The 25008-nt window shown below is 50.4% G+C and overlaps 1 protein-coding gene across 2 annotated transcripts in view; it reads left to right on the top strand.

Moving 5' to 3' along the window:
* LOC142904876 (interleukin-1 receptor accessory protein-like 1) overlaps nucleotides 1-25008 on the top strand; it is a 130870-nt gene that overhangs the window by 84534 nt on the left and 21328 nt on the right. The window lies entirely within an intron of this gene.

Raw genomic sequence — 25008 nt, 5'->3', positions numbered from 1 at the left:
TCTTTGGACACTGTATGTCACTCTGTCGCTGCCGTGAGTTTGGAGTGAAGAGGTTGACAGTGCTCTCACTCTCTCCTGCTCCTCTGGTCGGAGCCAGTGGTCAGTAGTTCTGGAGTTTCCCCACTGAACTAGGACAATAAGAGAGCTGTAGGTACACAGGTAAGCGTTAGCCTAATGCTAATTTCACAGATTTGCTCGAACTCACACGCAAACGCAACACGCCGTGTGCTGCCACAACGCTCCCCACGCTGACAAACCGCTGATCGCTGGCGCCTGCCTGCGACCCGACACACACACACACACACACACACACACACACACACACTGACAAGACGACAATTAATTAGAGCCAGATTAGGTTTTTCCATTGTGCGTCTGCCCCTTTCACCAACGCTGAATGAGCAGCGTATTTACTGTGAGACCTTTTCTTCTTTTGGGTCGTTGTTTTTCTTGCGGAATCTACTTCAATGCCTCATTGCAGTGGAATCAGGCCACATGCATTGTGCTTGTGTTTGTCCAGCTGCGACGCGCCGGCAAAGGAATAAAAAAAAAACAGAAAAACTGTGGTATTTTGAGAAAGCAAGTGCGCGTCACGGCGGAGCTTCTGAGCCAGCGTTATTTTTAATGGAGGTCCGTGGCCTCAGCGGCCCCTTGTTTGAATCAGTGTTGTGCCTTTTTGGCCTGGCAGCTGAGCTGCTGGCGCGACGGAATGCGGCCGGCGATGAAGGGTTCGGGGAGGGTCCCTTTGAGGGTTGGGGTTAAGGGTTAGGGTTAGGGTTCCTTTGAGGTGAGTCTGTCACAACCAATGAGCACAGCTTCCTCGGAGAGGCACCAGGTGGCCAACGCAAAATAGGTGCAAACCACCGTTGTCCCTGAGTGGTGGTGATGATGACGATGATGGTGATGATGATGATGATGATGATGATGATGGAGATGGATAAAAGCCTCTCTGGCTCTTTACTGTCTGATGAAGTGTTTCACAGTGGTGTGATGGTGACTTTCAAAACCCACGAGCTGTTTGCCAATCCCGCAGCGTGTCCATAAGTCCTGCAGCAGAGATCGCTCGTGAAAAGACGTCGCGGATCAACAACAAAGTTGAACTTCTGCTTCGAGTCACTTTAGAATCCCAAGCCTGAAAGTTGGATCAAACTGTTTGGGTTGTAAAATGTGAAAGAGGGGGCCGGCGCAGCAGCAGATGGATGGAGTGTTTTGGTGAGCCACCTCACATGAGGAAAACATATGCAGTATCATGGGATATGTAGAAAACATTTTTGCTTTAATGTCAATTGAAAATGAACCAAAGCAAAGCTGCGACGAAATCAGTGTCTATTGAAATGACTCTGAAAACACGGGGAAAAATGGAGGAAATACAGCTATTTTATAAATGACTTACTCTTGATATCATTTTTTCAAGTTCCGCTTAACGGGCAAATGGCCCCTGGGCCGTAGTTTGCCCTCACCTGAGCTTGATGATGAGTTTGAGTGGGAACCGTGCCAGTTAAAGGTCGCTGACATTTTGCTCATTGAGCTTTTCTGGCTCAATATCCCAGTCGGCCCACACTGAAGTAAAAAAAAAATATAAAAAAGTGAAACAGGATTTTTAAAGTTTTAAATGTTGAACCCCACTGCGTGTTGGAGTTTGACCCTCCTGTTATATACAGTTCAGTCAGACAGTCTGGCGCCCCCTTACTGTTGCGCAACAATTGGCCGCGGCCTCGCAATAGGGAACCGAGCGGCACGGTGACTCTGGTTCTGGTGGACCACCGACGAGTGGCGCTTCGTGAGTATGAGACATTTTGACAGGCGCTGATTAATGTATTATTAATGCATGAGTATGTTTTTTTTTTTTTTTTTCATTTACGTTTTTTTTTTTCCGTGTTTGCTGCCAACGGTCGTTAAAAAAGAAAAAGACGGACTCCAGTGTGCACTGCGACTTCACCGAGAAGAAAGATGCTCTCAGACACAAGCTTTCTCTTTCCTTTTCTCTCCCAGCCTCCACAGCCACCTCTGATTGGCTGTTAACAGTTGCAGCCCTCCTCCTCTTCCTCCCTCCTCAAGATACCACACTGTCCCCTGACACCACCACCAGCACCACCACACTTCGGCTGCGGCTGCTGCTGCATCCTGGGGCCTCTTCATTAAATTGCCCCCTGCTGTTCGGTCACTCGCTCTCTCACTCTCTCTCTCTCTCTCTCTCTCGCTCGCTCGCTCCGACGCTGCACTGTAAGCGGCGTCCTTGGCGTTATCTTCCGATTCGCCAGTTTTATGCCATTAATCTGTAACACTCGACACCCAGGTCCCAGGTTTTTTGTGGTGAAGTAATTGGACCGGTGCTCTTCATCGCTGCGCACCCCCGAAACTGCCTCATCCTCTTCTCTTCCTCTCCTCTTCCTTATCCTCATCCCCCTCCTCTTCCTCCTCCTCTTTTTCTTCCTCATCCTCTCCTCTTCCTCATCCCTCTCCTCTTCCTCTCCTTCCTCCTCTTCCTCTTTCTCCACCTCTTCATCTCTTCTTCTTCCTCCTCTTCCTCCTTCTCCTCCTCCTCTTTCTTTTCCTCCTCCTCCTCCTCCTCTACCTCCTCCTCTTCCTCCTCCTCTTCCTCCTCTCCTTATCCTCTCCTCCTCTTCCTCCTCCTCTGCCTCCTCCGGCGTTGCAGCTGATTTGTACCGCTTCCCACAATGCCGCGGGGGGGTTGTTCCTGGTAAAAAGCTGTTTGTTTTCCCAGACAAAGAAGTGCAGCACCCCCTCCCCCCCCTCCCCCCAACACACACACACACACACACACACACACACACACATACACACACACACACACACATACACACACACACACAGTCCCCCGTCATCTGGGAGCAAATAATCTCTGCGTCACTTGGAATTAATTGGTCCCTGTATGATGTTCGGGGGGAAGCAGCTGGTTCCGCTTCGGTAGGTGCGTTTGATTGCGTTTTTCTCCGCACAGTCTGCGAGACAGCGGCGGGCGGGTGCGTCTGGCGCACACTGCTGGGCCACTTGTTATGTGGCGCGCTGGTGCGAGTGGATGATGTAATTGCGGCATCATAGCCAGGAAGGAGCTGGTTGCTGCGCCGCTCGCACACTGCTCTTTGCTCTGCATCACCTACTGCGAGTCGCACCCCACCCACCCTGCAGCGCCCCCTGCAGCCCTGGGGTTGGTCATGCGTTGCAGGCATAGCGAATATAAACTGTATGTATGTAGATATATATAATTATCAAATTAACTTCATAGTGTTCTTTCGATAACTAACCAAAGAATCCCTGCTGCTTGCCCTGCGACACCTTGCTACGCTCGGTCAATAGGGAATTTACATGGGATATTTAAATGGTATACTGTATGTAGAGCATACATGTTCTACATACAGTACAACAGAACATACAGAACAACATGAATGAACATGTTGCTTTAATGTCAATTGAAAATGAACCAAAGCAAAGTTGCAACAAAATCAGTGTCTTTGAAGCCCCACAGTGTTTCGCTCTTTAATGAAACGATTCTGAAAACACTGGAAACATGGAGGAAATTCAGCTATTCTATGACTGACTGACTATTAATATAATTTCTTCAAGTTCTGCTTCGGCCTGTATTAAAAAGCTCAACGGGCCGCATATGGCCCCCGGGTCGTAGTTTGGCCACGCCTGAGCTAGATGGATTTGAGGCTGAAAACCCAAACCGTGACTCAGTCCACCAATCCATGATCATCTCCTCATCATCCAGGACTGACCTCCTTCCACAGCTGGTGGAACCACAAGCCCTGTGATGGCAGCCAGTTTCCATCCTCTGCCATTCATCCACCACTGAAGGATCTCTACTGATGTCTGGCTGACATGTGCAGTGGGACACACTTGAGGGAAATACCAAAAGTCCCGGTCCAGGGGTCCACAGCATCATTATATGCAATGATGCTGTGGACTGATGGTCGCTGCCTGAATTACAATGGGAACATTTGACTGTGTGTAGAACCCGCCTAATGGCAGCCAGTGGGCCTGCGGAAGAGATGGCGCCAGATGTTGTCTGCTTCCCATCACTTCTTTCTTCTTCTTCTTCTTCTTCTTCTACTTCTTCTTCTTCTTCTTCTTCTTCTTCTTCTTCTTCTTCTTCGTCACCCTCACCCACTTCAAACCTGGTTGCACTGTGGAGGCAGGATGAAGCCCCTGAGTGCTCCTGCAGCTCCACTGATGCAGATGACCTCCTCTGATATCTTCTCTCTCCTCCTCTTGTTGAACTGAGCTCCATCTCCCGCCATCGGCCGTCCTTCTTCCTTCTGACCGCCACACAGATGCATTGTGGGCCGGAGGAGGACGGGCCGGGAATCTCTTCCTTGTGTCCGCAAGACAATTTTTTTTTTCCCGCTTCACAAAAGAAACCCCCACCCCTCCGCTTCCCGCCTCCCCCCACAGACAACGCCGCGGCGCTGCTCAAGAAATATCATTCCCAAATACCCCTCCCCCCGAAAGGCGCCATTCATCCCTGTAAATGTCACAGCTGCTGCGACATGCCGAAGGTTGAGAGGCCTCGGGATCAATATGACATCATTTCTCTCTATTAGGACCTTATTTATTCCCCTTCCAGTCATTGTGTGTTGCGCAGCGATCCCATCTAGTGGTTCCTGGAAGATCCAGTGGAGAAGCAGAGACGGAGAGAGAGAAAGATGAAGGCAGGGTGGCGGGGGGGGTGGGGGGAAGCAGCGGGATGGTTTTTCTCAGGGGGGGAGGGAGGTGTGTGTGTGTGTGTGTGTGTGTGTGTGTGTGTGTGTGTGTGTGTGTGTGTGTGCGTGTATGTGTTGGTGGTGGCTGGAATTATTAGGGATGAAATTGGATGCAAGACGTTGCGCTGCCCCCTAGAGGTTAATGTGACCTGAGCGGTGAATATCGGTATTCACCGACACCGATATCGATAGTTTTCAAGATGGCGCCCCTGTGCTTGGCTGGCCGTCTTACTCTACTGAATGTGCTGCTTTTGCTGCTTGTCATATGGAATGCGTCGCCGCTGGTGGTGTATGATCGTCTGGCACTTGTTAACATTCGGGACTCTTTGGAAAAACTGCCGATCTGTGGCTCTGACGGCCACTCAAAGTCAACACCGCCTTTCCTGAGGTCCATACCGCCACATCTACGCCGTCTTTCCTGCTGCTTGCCTCGCAGCAGTCGCCGCGGTGGGATCTTCGTCAGAATGAAAACCTGCCTGCGTGCAGCTGCGATCACCGCCGTCCATCAGCTGGACCTTTCACTGTCTTCAAAGGCTACAACCTGCGGAGCTCTTCGGAATATAGATATCGGTGGCTTCGGCCGATTCCCCGGGACCCCGGCGAGCAGCTTCCGTGTTGTCGGCCGGTGCGGATTTCTCAGCGGGGCTGTGAGCCGAGGAATCTCCGCCCGCTCTGCCGCTTCTCACACCCGACCGGTCGATGCCTACTTCACACGGCACTAATCAACACTAGATCTCTCGCACCAATAAGACTTTTATCCTGAATGACTTTTTTACGACACACGATCTGGATTTCCTCCTTCTGACAGAGACCGGGTTGAAGCCAGGTGAATGCAGCGCCTTCTCGGAGCTCCTCCCACCCGGCTGTTGTTTTTTCAGCACCCCGCGCGGGCCACTGGTCGTGGTGGTGGTCTGGCTGCTGTCTTCAAGGAGAGCTTCAAGTGCAATAATAATTGCTGATAATTATTCTAGCTTTGAATTGCAGTTATTTGTGATCGAACTATCTTCCCCTGTTCTATGTGCCACAGTGTACCCCCCCACTCATTTGGCCTTACTCAGTCTGTCAATGCACCAACACATGAGCATGGGCACACGCTGGACTTGGTCATTTGTCTCGGGCTCTCAGTTTCCCTCAGAGATATAGTGGACACTGCCATTTCGGACCACCTACCTGTTGTTTTTGACTTTTCTGCCCCACCACCTGCGAGTGAGCCTATTTCCCTGGCTTGTATTTGACGCATCTTTACTCCATCAACAGCTGCAGAGTTTGCTGTTGCTTTCAGGGACTCTCAACTGCATGCTGATCCCAAGCTGGTTTCTCCTCTCTGTCCAGACAGGCTACTATCTACACTCAACTCAACTTGTTCTGCTATTCTGGATTCTGTTGCCCCTCTTCGGCTAAAAAGGACCAGAACCAAGGCTGACCCCTGGTTGAATGACCACACCCGCCTGCTCAGGCGACAATGCAGGCAGGCTGAGCGGCGATGTCCTTTACAAGCTACATGTGTCCCTGGGCTGGCTGAGGGAGTGTTTGGCTGCTTACCAGAAAGCACTTAAGAAGGCCAAGTCGAAATATCTATCCTCCATCATAGCCAACAGTTCCAACCATCCAAGACAACTATTTAATACTATCAACTCTGTTATCAACCCATGTCCTACAGTTCTGTCTGATGCATCCACCACAACCTGCGAAGAGTTTGTCACTTTCTTCACCAACAGAGTGTCATCTGTCAGGCAGAATATCTGTCACATGGCTATGTCCCCTAATTTCTTAAGGACATGGTTAGTGGCATGAAACCCACTAACTGTCCCTCAGATGCAATCCCGGCTAGGTTTTTGAAGGAGGTTTTTAGTTCCCTTCGGCCTAGCCTGATGGGTTTTTTTTTTTTTATTAATTACTGCCTTAGCTCGGGGTCTTTCCCAGATGCCTTTAAACATGCTGTGGTTAGGCCTCTACTTAAAAAACCAAACCTTGACCCCTCTGTACTGTCCAATTTTAGGCCTGTCTCCCACTTGCCTTTTCTCTCCACGGTTTTAGAAAAAGTTGTTTTAATTCAATTGAAGATATTTTTAGACATTAATTCCCTCTTTGACAAGTTTCAGTCTGGCTTTAGATCCCGGCATAGCACTGAGTCAGCACTATTAAAAGTGCACAATGATATTGCCCTATCTGTGGATGCTGGAAACCCTGTCGTGTTAGTACTGCTGGACCTTACAGCAGCTTTTGATACAGTCGACCATGCAGTCCTTGTATCCTGCCTAGAGCGTTATGTAGGCGTCCGCGGCACCGCACTTCAATGGTTTAGGTCATATCTGAAAAATAGAACCTTCTCGGTGCTGATTGGGTATTTCTGCTCTTCACGTGCTCCTCTCTCTTGCAGGGTGCCGCAGGGCTCAGTTCTCGGGCCAATCCTGTTCTCTCTGTATTTGCTACCTCTTGGATCAATTGTCTTTTCATTTTTATGCTGATGATTTACAGTTATACTTGTCCATGAGGCCCAATGATAGCTCTACCTTCACCAAGCTAATAGACTGCATTACTGATGTAAAACAGCGGTTGGCACAGAACTTCTTGCGCCCGAACGACAGCAAAACAGAATTATATTTGGCACACCATTGATGACAAATGTTTTTAAATCCAACCCCTGTACTTTAGCTCCCGTTTTTTAAGACACGTGAAGAATGTCGGGGTCACGTTCGACAACGGTCTTAACTTTGATGAACAGATAAGTTCGGTTGTAAAAGCCAGCTTTTTCCAGCTCCGCCTTTTGGCCAAAGTGAAGCCTTTTTTTAGTCGGCAGGACCTTGAAAAAGCAATTCATGCTTTTATTAGTCCTAGACTAGGCTATTGTAATGCACTTTATGCTGGCCTCCCCAAATCTTCTATTTCGCGTCTCCAACTTGTCCAGAACGCTGCAGCCCAATTTTGCCCGAACAGGCATATCTGGACGTGAACACATTACCCCTGTGCTCTCTCCACTGGCTTCCAGTTCGTTTTAGAATTGATTTTAAGCTTTTGTTGTGTGTTTTTAATGCCACTAATGGCAGGGCTCCCTCTTGCTTGTCAGAGATTTCAAGGTTTCGCAAACATGGCAGGACCTTGCGTTCTTGGGGTCAGCTGCTACTTGAGGTCCCAAGATTGAGATTGAAACAGTGGGGCGATCGTTCTTTTGCTGTTGCTGCTCACAGGCTTGTGTCAAGGTTTTATTGCGCAGCACTTTTTGCATTTTTATTTCCTATGTATTGAGTTTTTCCTTTGTTATGAAGCACTTTGGGTATCTTTTTGGCTATTGTAAAGGGCTATAGAACTAAATTTGAATTTGAATTGAATTGATATTGAGGAGAATATTGGTATCGTATCAGACACCAATACTTCTGTTAGCAGTCTCTCTTGCACACATCCGGTGATGAATTCCTCTCCCTCTCCTCTTCTCTCCACGTCTGTCAGGAAATATCGACACGCCACATTGTTGTTTTATGTTTCGGTACATTGTTGCTTTTACATGTCATTTTGCTCTTTCTTCTGAAACAATCACGTGTAGTCAAAGGTCAATTCTAACATTATTTCTACACTGTGAAATGGTTTCGTATTGGCAGTCAGTCAATAAAATCACAGGTCTAAAGTGCACCGACCCTCTGGTGACAGAGCGTACCTGAACGCACCTCCTCCTGCATTGGCCAGCTCGTCGCCAGGACGTTGAACACCAACACCGACGCTCCTGGAAGCAGACTGCCATGCTGAAGATCAGTATATTCCTCCCATGTCTTCCACCTCCAGCGCTCCCTTCTCCCAACCACACAAACGAATGGATCCAGCTGCTGCTGCTGCTGCGCCGACAGCTGTGTGCTTCAAAAAGCCGGAGCTGGGATGTTGAACTGAGCCCCGGCTACACATCAGCCACCTGTTCTGAAGTGGAACTGGCCCCGTCTGAGACATCTGAGAAAAAGGCGTTTTGATAGAAGACAAGATGGCAACCTCCTGTGTAGTGTTGTAGTTCTGGAAGCTGGTCTCAGTGTCCAGACTACTTTATAAGGGTCTCGCCTCTGACTCGCTGGCATTTCGACTGATTCTGGTCTCGGTCTTGACGGGACAGACTGGGGATTGTTGATCCAGACCAGTGGAGACACTGTAATGACACAATAACAAGAGAAAACAATCCAGCTGCTGCCTTGTTTTGCAGCAAATGATTAAAAGACAAAGGAAATGTTGCTGTTCCATTGATGTAGAAGCAAACTGGAATTAAAAAAAAAAAAAAAGATTCCGGTAATTTGTTACGTTTTGTTCTGATGTTCCTTTGATATTTACAGTCCTGGTCTGGTCTTGGTCTCTGGTCTTGATCAGGTCTTGGCCTGGTCTGGGTTGGTTCAATCTTGACTTCAACACTACTTCTGTGTCACTTTAGTTGCTTTGGCAAGCTGTATGTGTGTGTGGGTGAGAGTGTGTGTGTCCTGTGGTCGACCCACCCTGCCGTCAGATCTGGCCAATCAGGATTCAGTATTGCTTCCCCCCCCCCGGCCGCCTCATGCAGCTTGGCCAGAGATGACACAGCGCCCCCCTCTGGCTGGATTGTGACCTTGGTTTCCCTTCGCTGCCTCTGCCACCGTCTCTGGGTCTCTTCCAGGCCAGTCCTGATGCTGCTTGTGTGTGTGTGTGTGTGTGTGTGTGTGTGTGTGTGTGTGTGTGTGTGTGTGTGTGTGTGTGTGTGTGTGTGAAACAGAGACGTGTGATGTGCAGCCAGCCACGGAGCTGTATGGAGGGTCCAGGATTCACAGTGAGGAGGAGCGATGTGTTCTGGTCCAAGTAGGGTGAAATGTCGCGGATGTTTGTCTTGTAACGCTCATGAGTCAGGTGACACCCTAGAATCTCCATAGATCAGTAAGGGTCTTGCTCCCAGTTAGCTGCCATCTTGCACCACCATATTTCTAAGGAAGCCTGGTGTGGACAATCCAGCTGCCTGACAGCATAGCTTTTGCTATTTAGGGTGAACGCTGGCGTCCTCAAATAAACCAACGAAGAAGAAGGTGGAGGAGCTATCCAAGTTTTTCTGTGAACATTTTTCCGTCTCCACTGTAGTTGACTGGCGAGCTGGGGAGAGGGAGAGAAGAGGAAGAGAAGAAGAAGAAGAGTGCTCCAATCTAAAATATAGCTACTTTATGTCACAGTTTTGTCTCAGAACATTAGTCACCGCTGTTGCTATTTTTTTAAAATTATTAACATATTTTTGCAGCTGGCTGTAAACACTGGGCTAAGGAAGCTGCTTTGTGGCCAGCAGTAGCACAGCGCTGAGCTGTCGACACCAGACAGCAGCAGCAGCACCAAGCCGCCCCCGTCTCGGTGTGTGTCTCTGCTGCTCTATTGTGTGTGTGTGTGTGTGTGTGTGTGTGTATGTGCGTGTGTGTGTGTGTGTGTGTGTGTGTGTGTGTGTGTGTGTATGTGCGTGCGTGCGTGCGGGTGTCAGCGCTGAGGATTGTCCCAGTTTGGAAGACCCAGAGCTGTGACTCATCAACTCATAAAGCAGCAGGCGAAGGAAGAGAGAGAGAGAGAGAGAGAGAGAGAGAGAGAGAGAGAGAGAGAGAGAGAGAGAGAGAGAGAGAGAGAGAGAGAGAGAGAGAGAGAGAGAGAGAGAGAGAGAGAGAGAGAGAGAGAGAGAGCATGTGTGTGTGTGTGTGTGTGTGCAATGCTGTGTTTGTGGTGATGGGGGAGTCTGCGCTGCTGTGTGTTTGTGATTTTCACACATGTTTGCGATCATGTTTTTAACGTGAGCAGAGGACGTGGAGCAGCAGCAGTAACAGCAGCAGTAACAGCAGCAGTAACAGTAACACCAACAGTAACAACAGCAGCAGCAGTAACAGCAGCAGCAGCAACATCAATATCAACATCAACAGCAACAGCAACATCAACAGCAACAGCAACAGTAACTGTAACATCAGCAGCAGCAGTAACAGCAGCATCAACATCAACATCAACATCAACAGCAACATCAACAGCAACAGCAACAGTAACTGTAACATCAGCAGCAGCAGTAACAGCAACAGTACTAACAGCACACCAGCAGCAGCAGCAAGTGTGTGTGTGTGTGTGTGTGTGTGTGTGTGTGTGTGTGTGTGTGTGTGTGCATGCGTGGGGGGGGGGGTGTTGGTCATGCTTCCATGTGACCAAATTCAAATCCCAGTGAAGGGCATTAAAACACTAACTGGATGTCAGTTGGAAGCTGCTTTAGTTCCAGCGTGATCCTTCCACACTGAGGTTTGTTCTGTTTTTGATTTTGTCGCGTTGTTTCCAGAGTTGTGTGGCTTCTGACTTCTGACTGTTGAGGTGGATTCTGTGATTTTGGCATCATCGCGTAGCCGTAACTTGAAACCCTCCTCCTTGATGGATTAGAATGGAACTGGATGGAACTGGTTCAGACCTGCGTTCACCAAAGGGGGAGGTGCTGTTCTGAGGAAAGATCTGGAGGAGTGGTGGAGAAGATCACAGAGGACGACCTTGAGCAGGTGGGAAGAGCAGGAGGCAGCAGCAGCAGCAGCGTTCCTCAGCAGATGATTGACAGTTTCAATCACTGTTCCTGTCTTTTCAAAATAGATTTGCAAAACCAAGTGCGTGGATTTTTAGTTACCACTGTCCCACTGGCACAGCTGAGTGTCTAACTAAGTCTAAAGTCTAAACTAAGGCCTGCAGGCCACATCCGGCCTGCCCAAACAACTGGAGAGGCCCAAAGATCCACCTAAACACTGCCATTTATTTTTTTATTTATTTACATCTTATCTTCCTCATGATGAAAAATCAGCATTTTATTCATGATTTGTTGTATATATTTATATATATATATGTGTGTGTGTGTGTGTGTGTGTATATATATGTATATATATATATGTATATATATATATATATATATATATATATATATATATGTGTATGTATATACATATGTATATGTGTGTGTGTGTGTGTGTGTGTGTGTGTGTGTGTGTGTGTGTGTGCGCCCAGGTAGACTGTGAACTAAAGGCTCTCTCTCTCTCTCACTCTCCCTCTCTCTCTCACTCTCCCTCTCTCTGGCCGCTGCCAGGCTTTTTCACCACTTTGTTCTCCTTTCCCGTTTATTTTTGGCTCCCTCTCTTTTCATTTCAGTTTTGCCAGTGTCCTACTTCCACTGCCTTCCCCAAAGTCACTCAACTCCAGGCCCTGATCAGCCTCATCCATGTCTTTTTTCTTTCTCTCTCTGTCTCTCTCTCAGTTTTCCTACACTCGTCTCTGCCATCTGCTTGTCCTCGTGGCGTCTCTCTTTCTCTCTCTCCATCTCTCCATCCTTCCTCTTTCCGTCCCCTCCTCCTCTCCTCTCATCTTCTCATCTTCTCTGCTTTGCCCACTTTTTTTATTTTTTCATTTTTTTTTTTTTTAATGTCTTTATTCCCGCTCCCTGTTGCGTAGCCTCCTCGCTGCTGCTCTCTTTCCCACGTTTGGATCAGGCCATGAACAGGCTTTGTGGACCTGTCCTCTTTCTTTTTTTTTCAGCGTGTGAGTCTCACACCACAGTTGAGCTGTGTTTTGTGTGAAACGTGAACTTCTAGTCGTGTTTTTTTGACTGCTTTATTATTTCCAAGAAGCTGCTGTCCTGAAGGAGCCTCACATTCCCTCACATCACCAGGTGCAGAGTGTCGTTGGCATTTTAAAGGCCCGCTTTAAACACAGCGTCCTGACACGACCACACGCCGTGATTCATCTCTCTCTCACACACACACACACACACACCATCATCATCATCATCACCATCATCATCGCACGTTACTCACAACCTACTAATGGCTCAAGCTGTTGCCATGGAGACCTGGTTTTCTCTCTCTCTCTCTCTCTCTCTCTTCCTCTCTCCCTCTCTCTCTTCTCTCCTTATTTTTTTCTTTTTTTATTCCTCCTCTCCCTCCCAGCACTAAAACGAGGTCGGAACCCGAAGCGGCAGAACGAGCGCTGCATCAGCCTGTGCGTCTGCTCGCACGCTCGTGCGTCTTTTGAGTCGTGTGCGATCTGCCTGTCAGCCAGGTGTACTGGTGTGTTGTGGGATTAGCTGAGCGGAGAGAGTTGTGTAATCTTCTTGTGTGTGTGTGTGTGTGTGTGTGTGTCCTGGCATTTGGGCAGGTACACCCGCTGAGCCAAAGTCTCGGCTCTTCCTCCTCCTCATCCTTCTCCTCCTCCTCCTCTTCACCCTCCTCTTCCTCCTCCTCCTCTTCACCCTCTTCTTCCTCCTCCTCCTCCTCCTCCCTTTTCCTCCTCCACAGCCGCCTATCACCTCCAAACTCGACACTCCCTCATTTTTTTTGATCAGCATGCGGTAGCCGTCAGTCAGCCATCAGTTAGCCGTCAGTTAGCCATCAGTTAGCCGTCAGTTAGCCATCAGTTAGCAGTCAGTAAGACGTCAGTTAGCCGTCAGTTAGCCATCAGTTAGCAGTCAGTTAGCCATCAGTTAGCCGTCAGTCAGCCATCAGTTAGGCGTCAGTTAGCCATCAGTTAGCCGTCAGTCAGCCATCAGTTAGCCGTCAGTCAACCATCAGTTAGGCGTCAGTTAGCCATCAGTTAGCAGTCAGTTAGACGTCAGTTAGCCATCAGTTAGCCATCAGTTAGCAGTCAGTTAGCTGTCAGTTAGCTGTCAGATAGCCTGGAATGACATGACAGTTTTTCTGTTTTTGTTTCGTTTCATGTTACTTCCAGTAATTATTGACTAAATAAAAAAATAAATAAACACACTATTTGCTCCAATAAGAGCCCCCCGGGTAGCCAATCAATGGGAAGCAATGAAGTGCGAGCGTCTGGTTTCAGCAGCCCAAACAACAAGTGGAGCGATGCGGGAAGAGTCGGGATTTGTTCCGTTTGTTTTTCAGTTTTGATGCCGTCCAACCAGGCGTCAGCAGACCAGCAGCTCCAATGCAACACAATGAAGCGTCGCTCTCGGGCCTGTGTGTGTGTGTGTGTGTGTGTGTGTGTGTGTGCGTGTGTGCGTGCGTGCGTGGTGCTGGCAGAAAGGAAACTAATATCCAGCAGTGTACTTCTGGGAAGACGGTGTAGAAGTTGTGGTTTCAGTAGATTGTGAACACTTTGGAAAAGTCCAACTTCAAAGCAAACCTGATTCAATTTTTTTTTCAACGTGCTCTCCAACGCTGGCCACAGCGGAGTTGCTGCTGCAGCGCTGCGATGATGAATGAATCCACAGCTGATTACACACACACACACACACTCCATTCTCAAACAATAAAGCGGGGCGGAAAGGTTCGACGGCGCCACCAGCGGACCGCTAGGGCTAATTTACTCGGCGCTTGTTGTCGCTGCTGCGGGTGAGAAGCGGCAAATGAAAGCGTCTCTCCCAATAAAAAAGGAAACTCGGGTGTTTCCACTTTCTTGAAACGCGGCGTCGCAATCAGCCTGAGGTTGTGATCAAAAGAGGGAAAAATTCTGAACGTTCAGAGCGGATTAAGCCATACAGATAAATCACGGCTGTGATTGAATCCTCTTTTGTCACTGATGGAGTAGAGGCACATTTTCATCTCATGGAATCTTTGGAGCTCTTTCCAGATTCAGAGCGCACACTTTTGAAACGCCGACATATACACAGTCTTGCCCGAGTGGCCTTTGTGAAAAGCGGCCCCTGTTGGATGGGTGTAAATGCGGCTCCTCCTCCTCCTCCCTCTTGCTCCCGCGGTCGCCCCCTCCATGGGAGAGTCCATATTTCTGGGGAAGATGGGCCTGCAATCGGACTCGTGTGCTTCACGCCCCGTCTGAGTAATTGGACTCCGGGTCGGCCATTTAACCGGAGCTGCCAATCACGTCACCGGGGTGATGGGGCGGGGGGGGGGTCAGCGAGCAAAGCGGGGAAACAGGAAGGGGCTTCTCTCTAGGAGGGGGCAGCACACCATTCATCGTGAAAAGAAATCTGGATTCACAGTTGGAAATGGCGACGGTCCTGTCGCTCGTTTTTTTTCGTTTTGGTTTTTTTTTGCAATCGGGACTACAGCTGCAAGAAAACAAACGCTCCTACTTTGTGTGACAGAGGGGGGCGGGGGGGCGGGGGGGTCATTCCACTGTGTCGTTACTTTCAAATGCTACTTTCCAGCAAACTCATTCTCAAAGCTTTCATTGCTTTTCTCATGCTCTTTTCCAATGTGAAGCACATTGAGTTCAAGGGTTATTACTAAAATAAATGAATTGAAATATAATATAAACTATTTATTTATTTATTGTTATTGTTATTACCATTATTGTTGTCATTATGAGATGAAAACTTCCGCACACGGAGTTCGACCCCTTGCTTAGCGACACGCACGCTGATCCACCTCCTCCGTCGCACCTGCACGCCATCAATCTGTCGGCGGAGGGGAGGGGGGGTGGTGGGGCAGTGGGTGACACGGTGCGAGAGCGCGGCGTGAATGATCTGCCCAGATTGCTTCTCTGGAGTTAATCATCTCCTTTTATGTTCTTCATTTGTCAGCGCTTATTGTTTGTCGGAGCGCCGCCGCGTGAAGCCAGCGGAATGTAAATTTCGGTGGCGGGGCGACTCGTCATGCACAGAATAACTGGGGTGGGTGGGGGGAGTGGGGCGGTGGTGGTGGTGGGGTTGAGGGGGGCGGGGGGGGGGGGGTGGCGGCGCGGCAGGATTTACATTTACAATTACAGTCATGATGCAATCATCGCTCATCATAATTCCTCCCAACCGGGATGTCATCTCCCGTAGATGTGCGGGCGTCACGCACCCGCATACCAAACAAACAGAGCGTTAGCGGGGGCGGGGGGGTACTCACATCTTGTACCGTGCTTAAAGCATGGATACTTGTGTAAAAACAAATGCTCTGGTAGAAGTAAAAGTAGTGATTTAAACCCTGATCTGAGACTCTCGACACCCTCATCTTGCTTTTCCCGTGTTCATGCTCTTAGTTTGTTTCTTCTCAACTTTGTCTGCGGGAGTCGTCGGCTTCGTTTCAAAAGCCCTCCAGCAACGACACACTTTCTGTAACGGCTTCGCAGAAGTCTCATCCTTCCGCGGTGACGCGGCCGCGTGAAGCCGTCCAGCCCTCACCCGATTGGTCCGCGCGAGTTCCCCAAGATCGCCGCTACCCGCACGCATCTATCATCACGTTCCCGTATCAGGTTTCTGTGGCCCGGTGGCTCACAGCTGCCTCTGTTTCACCCGCGAGAGCAAGCAAAGTCGTCGCAATCAGCTGCTCCTTCCCTCCACCCGAGCTGCGACATCTCTCACTCTCGCACTGCGGAACGCCCCCCCCTTCCCCCGCCCTCCTCCCCGTGCCGGTATTCAAGCGTTGCCGTGCCCCGGTTGATCTTATCAGGGGAAGCCTGAGCTCAAATCCTGGCAAAAGCAGCTTTATTTTAATGTCACAGGTATTAGATTTGCTGAAGAGCGAATATTGAAATGGGCTTGAAGTGGCCGTGTTTTTCAGGGTCCCGCTCGCATTCTGCTGCTGGTGCACATCCTGGGTTCGGGGGAAATTGCTTTTTTTCTCCCCCCCCCAGTCCCGACTTGCAATACTGATGCTAGTCTAGCACCCCACCAACCCCAAACCTCCTCCCCACCCACCCACACACACACACACACACCCCATTTATGCTCTAGTCACACTTCTCAAGCCAGCACGCTGCGGCCTCCTGACGGGAGTTTTATGCTAATGCAGGCAGTTTGGAGGAGTGGGGGGTGGTGGCTGGTGGGTTGGAGTGAGTGAAGGGGGGGTTTGGGGGGGGGGGGGGGTACAGGATTCATCCGGCAGACTTCTTATTCTGGTAGCTTGTAGAACAGAAGCTGTTCGCCTCATTTGAGGTCAAAGCCTTGTCTCCCCTCCTTCCCATTTCGCATCAGCAGCTTCTCTTCACCTCTAATTATACATGAGCTGCCAGGAAGTTAACCGTGTACCAGAACAAGGGCCGGAGAGACTGGAGGGAGCGCCCTGCGCGCCCTCCCCACACACAACACATGCGGCCGTATTTACAGACATTAACAAAACAGATCGACTCACATCTGGCACTGTTTTATTTGACTTTTGAGCTGAGTTTATTCACTCATTCATTTTCCATACCCGCTTAGTCCCGAGCTCAGGGTCACGGGGGTCTGCTGGAGCCTCTCCCAGCTGTCTTAGGGCGAAGGCAGGGTGACACCCTGGACAAGTCGCCAGTTCTTCACAGGGCCACATAGAAACAGACAACCATTCACACTCACATGCACACCTACGGACAATTTAGAGTGTCCAATTGACCTCACATGCATGTTTTTGGACTGTGGGAGGAAGCCGGAGAACCCGGAGAGAACCCACGCAGACACAGGGAGAACATGCAGACTCCACACAGAAAGGTCTCAGGTCCAGGCCCCAGAATCGAACCCACGACCTTCTTGCTGTGAGGCGGCAGCGCTAACCACTGCGCCGCCGTGTCGCCCACTTTTGAGCTGAGTTTACTTTCATGAAAAACGTTAAGTGACCAGGAAAATACTTTATTTGCCAATTAGTGTTGCCGTTAGTTAGTGTGTGTGTGTGTGTGTGTGTGTGTGTGTGTGTTTGTGTGTGTTTGTCGGCAGTCGCTCGTTCTTCTTCCTCTCACGTCGAGACTTCTCTGAACTGCAGTAAACTCAGGAGAGGGGCAGGCGGTGTACAAGGTACAACCAGGTGACAGCGACAGAGAATGGCGGCCATCAGGTGACCCAATCTCTGCCCAGCAGCTTGCCACCACCTCCCCGGCCAATTAACCCAGGGGGGGGGCGTTGAGACGCTCCCCCTGGATAAGGATCCCGCCTCCTTGGCATCGGCTGGAGCCAATCAGCCTCTTCCCCGGCGTCGGCCTTCACTTTGAGGCTCTATCGGCGCTGCTCAGAGGACGGGGGTAGGGGGTGGGGGGGGGGCTGTTCAACTTGCAGCAATCCCGCCTCTTAACCGCCGAGGCAGTGGCGTGCAAGCGAGTCGGACACGGGTCGAGGCAGATAAGACCTGCTGAGTGTCGGCGGAGGCAGGGGAAGAAGGAGAACGAGAGGAGGGCGGCAGGAGAGACCCAGGTGTTCGTGTGGCGCGCAGCGCTGATCCATATCTCGTCTCCCCCCCCCCCCCCGCATCAAAGGCATCTAATACACGTGTTTTCCTGCTCGAGCACCCTCGGAGGAAATTATGTTTCCCGCGCGGGTCCGCCTCGGTCCGTGCTACATTCATTACTCGGATTAGCCTCCGCCAGAAGTGCACTCACGGAAAAACAAAGAGAGATCCAAAGCATTTCTCCAGTCAAAGGAGACTTGCGAAGGTACATCGCGTTTAATCCCTAACGTGCATCTGGTGGCATTGAGCATCGGTGAGCCAGAGCCTCTGTGGTCCAAGCGCATCTCTTACCTCCGTTCATTCATCAGGCTCCTCACCAGTGGTTCTCACTGGGAAAGGGGGATGGTCGAGAAAGAAAGGACTGGTTCTGTGATCACAGGGAGGTTGAGGTACTGCCAAGCGCCGCCTCCTCGTCTAGAACGGCTGTTTTGGCGCACTTGCCCTTATTTTTCGCCAATGGTAAGCGTGGACAAAATATGCAAGTCCCCCTTCTCCGCTGTCATCATAAAACAATCAATCCGCCGCACCAACCGCCGCCGCTCGGCATCATGGAAATGTGACATTGGAGTGCGAGGTGGGAGGAGTCGCAGAGAACTGAGGCCAAGCGTTGCGAGCGCCAGAGAAAAGGACAAATGCAAATCTGATTTGAAATGGAAAGTGAGCTTCACCTGCGGGCCTCTGAACGATTCCACGGTCCCTCGGTGGACTGCGGAGGCAAATTATTCTGGGGAGCGTGCCGTTTTTTTTTGTTTTTTTGTTTCTTTGTAAAGGCCTTTCTGACCAAACATCATCTGGCCGCACCTGCCACTCTGCATTCGGCTCACGCTGGGTTCATGTCAGAGAGGCTGCTCCCTCACTGAATCCCGAATCCAGGTCAACTTGATCAACGTCCACCGCTGCCGACTCGAGGTAGTGCATGGTCAACGGAAGGTCTGATTGTGGCTGTGGCTTGTGTTTATCAGAAAAGGCTCTGGTAAGAGGTGCGGGACAGCGATGCGGGGTTCATGGCCGGCATTCGTAGCCAAAGTCTGAGGGGAATTCCGGGCATGGACTTAAGATGTATGAGGCGATCAGGCCGAATTTGTGTTGGACCTGTCCCTCCATCCTGGTTTTATGTAACTGCCGCCCCTGGGACCGGACCCAAGGCTGGAGAAAAGAACATCAGCCCGCTCGAGTGGTTATCCATCAGGCTCCGGCTCCATCTCCACTGGGGGGGATTCACTTATAGAAACGTGTGCACGCTCAGTGGTTGTTTGCTGCAGTGGCCACCCCTGAGAATATTCTTGCCCGCCGCCAAATTGGCTGCAGGAAACACCCCCGCACCCCCCCACCCTTTATTTTAGCAGGCGCACCCATTACAGAGAAAAGCAGGTGTGCTGTTTTGCCCCAAAATCCCAGGATTGATTTTTTTCCAGACCCAGCCCAAAGGAATAGATTGTTACTTGGCCCCGTTCCATGTGAAACATAAAAAAAACAACAAAAATGGGTAAATGGAAAACAAAGGGTAAGAGTACAAAGTCATCTTCTCTTTCTGTCACTTGCTTACAGCTGTCGAGGTTTGGCACTCGCACAACAAAGCGCAGTCTTTTCCAGCGGAGGAACCCGTTGCCATTCAGCACTCTGCACGTCTCCGGGGTCGCCCCGAGTCGCACGTCAACTCAACCAGCCGTTATTCATGCAGACACTTGCCTGCTTGCATTCTGAGGCCACGTGACTGTTACAGGAAGGCTTGTAGCGCGGGCGGCTGACGACAGGAATGCGGGATGACCGCAGGGAAAAGTGCCCGTTGCCAGCCAGCGCACCAGAGTGGCTTTTAGCCGCCAGACGAGGAGCTGATCTAGAATCCCCGACCCGCCCAGCGGCCCGCATCCTCCCGCATATGCATGCGCAGCGCGCCTCCGTTTCGGCTCTTTGATTACTTTGTGGATGCAGTGATTGTGAGGCCACCCTTGATTAGCTCAATTTATTCCCCAGCCATGCCAAAGGGCCATTTAGGGAAGTTTTTGCAGACTCTTTCCATTCATCAAGATGGGTAGGCAGCATGATTTGAATCTTAATATGTCCTCGCGGCAGAACGCAAACAAGTGCCTCCTCCGCCTTTCATAGTGCATGTGAACACGGCGCACACTATGTTCTTGTGATTAAAGAGTAAGGACGCGAGGGCGGAGCACAGTCCGAATTTAGGTCCGTTGTTTTTACTGCAGATAAAAGTTTTACCCAGATTTGAGATATCACCCATTGCCTTCGTAACTCCACTATACGTGCACTTTTTTGATTGCCAACGATAGCAAAGATATAGAGGCTCGCCCCCTCCCTCGTGGTGTAATACCTTCTGAACAAGTCAATGTCCAAGTATTACAAGCACCGCCGAAAGGGAGGTTCAGCCTCGCAGCAGCAGATGCTGGGCCGCTTTATCCTCCACCAATCACGTTTTTATCTCCGGGATCAGCCGGGAGCAGATTTTCGGACAAACGAACTGGACTTGGCCGGCCGATCGACTGCGTGCGGATTTCGTGGCTTTAAAACTGGCAAGGCAGTAGATTATCTCCAGTTTTCCTGGCATGGTAACAGAGTTAAATAGGCTCTTTTCAGCGCTGCGGTATAATGTTGGACCATTACGCCGTTGTCTGCGGCGGGCATAATCTGTTTAGGCCGACTCTCCCGTTCCCTGCTCTGACAATGCACACACATCTGAGGAATGGCGGGGACAATGTGGCGGACATTAATTCTCTTTCTGAGAAGGTCTTATTAGTCTCGAGAGGCCGTTTCCAGAAAATGGAAGCAGATTTATCTCGCCCCCAGGCTCCTGATGGGAGTGGAATTCTTTACCATGACACGACGAGAGCGCTCATCAATTCCGTGTGCGCGCGTTGGAGCGCTCGTCTCTTGACGGAAGCCCATCCGGGGAAATTATTACCTCCGTCCATCCCACATGTATCGAGCCGCCGCTGTTTTCATTCTCGCATTTGTTTTCCCCCACCCTCCCCCCCCGCGCTTCGCCCGCTCCAAAGACGGCGGAATCGCAGGAACGCGGCAGAATTAGAATCTCCGCCGGCAGATTGGATCTGAGATTGGGCCCCCTGTCTCAGACTGCATTAGGCGGCCGAGGCTTTTGGATGTATGAAAAGGTGATGGATGCTTCCTTCAAACGTCTGGACCCCTCGTAGCTGACCTCAGCAGAAGTCGGGAGGGGAAAAAAAGATTTACCGACTGGGCTGGTGAAAGGAGGGAAGAGGATAAATGCCACTCAGCCTCCACTACTTTTCTGTCACTCCCTTCTCTTCCGCTCCATTTCTGCCCTCCCCCTCACACAGAATGCTGGACGGGGGGGGGGCACATCTCGGAGATTGCAGGCGTAATCACGTAGCAAATTGTCTGATTTCTTCCTGATTGTTACCCTCGTTTTCAGCTGTTCGCCTTGCTCCTCCCCCTAGCCCCCATTTACTCATTTTATTCGCCCTAATTAGTTCGCTCACTCGCCGATATATCTGCTCCCCTTCCCTCCCGGCCGCCGCTCTCGTCTCGGAACTCGGAAGGCTTTAACATTGCGAGAGAACATGGAGATCAATTGGTTCAGTGGTGGTTTTAGCGCTAAGTGGGTAGATCCGCTGTGACCCTGCCATCCATCAGTCAGCAATAACTAGGGCCGCGTGAGGGGTGTTGTTTCTATGCGGAGCCGGGCGACGGCAGGAAATTTTTCCCGTGCAAATGCCAGCGAGCCTGTTAGCCAGCACGCAGGAGTGCGAGCCACGTTGCAATCCGCATTAATGCGATCGAATGCTTGTTACGTAGAGACAGATCTCCCGTGTAAAGCAAACATGCTAATGTGCCGTTGTTATGTACGTGACACAATCTGCTAACAAGAGTGCCTTCTCTCTGCACGCCCTCATTAATCGAGCACAGTGGACAAACCCCCCCCCCCCCCCCCCCCCCCTCCAACACCATTATTCAGTCAGAAATCCGAGTTTCCACCGGAAGCGCTCGTGTGCAGCTGGAGGCAAACACGATATACAAGAGAAGATATCTGAAAGCACACACGGGAACGCGGCAGGGAAATTAAACTTCCAGTCGCTGAGATTTTGTCTGAAGCTACCAAAGTACTAAGAGCCGAACACACTCTGGGGTTTGTACCGACATCTTCCTCCGGGGGCTCTCCTGCGCACACAGTTGCTGGCGACGCCGTTACTTTCAGGAGGAGGGAATCTTTCATTAGGGGCCACGTACAGCATCTGTCGACGATGGGAGCCAAAGCGCACCGTCGTGGGCGGACTGGGAGAGTACTTAAAATAATTGGTTGTAAAGGCGTCGGTCGGATGCCTTTCGGTCGTTGCTGTAGCAGCGCTCCTCATCTGAAGCGGAGATGAAGAGCACACTGCGCTTTGTAAACTGTCCGGCGCCCAACAAACTGAAGGGGATTCACGTTGTTGTGTTGAAAGTTTCAAAGGGAGGCGAGAACTTTGTCAGGAAAAAAAAAAAAAGAAATACCTCAATCGCCTCGCGCTGCTCTCCGAGAGGCGCTAGTTAGCGAAAAGTTGGCTGGGTTTCAGATCATTTGCTCCGTTTGTAGAATTCCAAGCCATAGCTGCCAATTACTTCGGGGTTTCCTGGGACGTAGAAAAGTGTTTCAGTGTCAGGGACTGATTGGAGGGGGTCCCAGATTTTCAGCACTGGCCAGGAAGGAGCAGGAAGTAGTGGGACTTTCAGAGGTCCGTGTCTAACCTTCACCTTTATTGCATCATCTCTGCTTTAATAGGATCGAAAAGCTCCCCCTCGTTTTTTTGGTTTAAATGCAGTCTGGGGGGAACAGTCAGGAGACCAACGGCAGCCCAGGACGGTCGCGGTTAATGAGCAAAATTACGTGCAGCTCCTGTTTATGTGCGGGAAGAGGAGGATTGACTCGACCATGTAGATTATTATCTCCGTAAAGCGAAAGATTTAATCTTTCAGATTAAAACCCAGCTGGAGAGCCGGCGGAGTTTTAATTTTCTCCGCGGTGGCAGAGAATGGAACCTGAGCGTTGTTTTTATAATCGTCTGTCATTTCCGCCGTGTAAAACCGTCCCCGGTCCACTGACAGCTATTAAGCTATTATTTCATAGATGTCACGGTGCTTTAGCTTTTCATTGCGCTTGTGTTAAATTCCTAGCAGGCACTCAGTTACATCATTTGCTTCCCTGTTTTTTTTTTTTTTTCCACCGGGGCTTCAAAGGTAACATTTATTCAGTTTTTCCGAGTCAAGCTCTGCCAGCGCGGGACAGCCTGGAAATTGGTGCAGGGCTTCAGCCGCTGACAAAATAAAAGCTGCATTCGTTCGCCGTTGGTGGCTGTTAAAAAACAAACAAAAAGAACAACTGATTTGTGGCCGCGGAGACACAGACGCTGCCTCCTTCCGATCGGCCTCGTGTGCCTCCGTGGCTGAGACGCCGCTGGAGGAATTTAATTCCACTTTTTTTTGTCCCCACAACAATTTGTTTGCAGTTGGCTCGGCCAGTGTTGTTTAATCGCTGTATCATTAGGAGAGGAAGGTTTGCTCTTTCATTTAGGATTGTGCGCGAGGGCGGGAAGCGGACAATCAGCCCGCTCTCAGAGTATCCGAAAAGAAAATCAGCGTGTGCCGAGTCGGCGGTGGAGTGTTTGTTAAGTTCCCGCCTGTGGCCTTCGTGATTCTGTGGCGGCTTCATTCCTCTCGCTGAGGGCTGAATCACACTCCGCTCCTCTCGTCCATCTTGATTCTCGCCACTTTCCTCAAGTTGTGCCAAATTCTGAAACTTCTAGCGCTCTGGCACTGTCCACTCCTGGACTGGACTGCACGCCATGGACCTTCCAGGACCTTCCAGAAGCTTCCCGACCACTGTCTGCTAATAGCCAAGATTCAGAATTCGGGTCAGGATATCTTTTGATCCGTGAAGCAACGAGGGATCTGCGGCGAGGGCAACCTCGCTTAGCCCACAGCTCCAGTTCAAGGTCCAGTCTGTACAGTTTGGCCTCATTTATGACTTTTATAATGAGAATCTTAATATACTTCCCACAAATACATTAATAAAAAGTCTTTTGGTTTTCCTACCTATGGAACGGTTCTTAGATATATATAAGAATATACATAGAACAAGGCGGTGGGCTGTTTGAACGGAAGCGTTTTGTTTTGTTTTTTTCAAAATTTTTCAATCGCTGTCAAAAAGAGAGCGGGGAAGAAAGAGAAATGGCATGTTTGCAAACAGCGCGGGTGCGTGGAGCGCTGGAGCGCTGAGGAACACGCAGCCATTCAGCCGGCGGGAACACCTGCCAGCCAGGAGCATTCGCAACGGCACCAGGTGGAGCACGAAGATATACCATGTGCAGGGGCTGTTAGTGTGTGTGTGTGTGTGTGTGTGTGTGTGTGTTGGCCCGCCGCCTCGCTTCTGCTCCATTTCTACAGCATGTTGTCGATGGCATTGTCTCGCTCTGACGTCTGTCTCGACAGAAGTCACACACACACACACACACACACACACACACACACACACACACACACACACACACACACACAGCGGCCGTGGGTGACATCTGCACGTAACTGATTTAAATGGCCGGGCAGTGTCTCCGCCACAGTGTGTTTGTGTGTGTGTGCGTGTGTGTGTGTGTGTGTGCGTGTGTGTGTGTGTGTGTGTGTGTGTGTGTGTGTGTGTGTGTGTGCCCACTCACCCGCCGACTGCGACTTGCCCCCCTGATCTGACAGGGCGTAACGGAAGCCATAGGGCGGCGGGGGTGTGGTGGTGGGGGGCTAAGGGGGGCGGTTTCACCCGTGATCGCCCCCCCTCCCCTCCCCACACACACACACACACACACACACACACACACACACACACACACCCATCCACCACCACCTCCCACTGCTTCTGCTCCTCCTCAGCTCTGACAGCCCATTAGAACGGCTGAGTGTGAGTATGGCATGTGTGTGTGTGTGCGTGTGTGTGTGTGTGTGTGTGCGCGCTCTATATATAAATTGTTAATCATGCCGGGAAGATATTGCTGCACAATGTTGTTTGTCAGCTTCCCGGTAAAGCGTCTGGAAACTGGAGAGAAGTGACTTGTGCATGTGTAGCGAAGAAGATTTCAGTTTTTTTTCTCCTGGGTCGCTTCTCTAAAAGTCCCCCCCGACTCGCCGCCGCTGCTCTGCTGTCAAGCCGGACGTTCATGGTTTCTGGTATTTATAGCAGTGACTTTGGTGGGCGAGACGCAGCC

Source organism: Nelusetta ayraudi, unplaced genomic scaffold (genome assembly GCF_046127955.1).
Source record: "Nelusetta ayraudi isolate G7.1 ecotype Tasmania unplaced genomic scaffold, CSIRO-AGI_Nayr_v1 ptg000134l, whole genome shotgun sequence".
Classification (NCBI taxonomy): Eukaryota; Metazoa; Chordata; class Actinopteri; order Tetraodontiformes; family Monacanthidae; genus Nelusetta; species Nelusetta ayraudi.
This window is presented reverse-complemented; position numbering and strand designations above follow the sequence as displayed.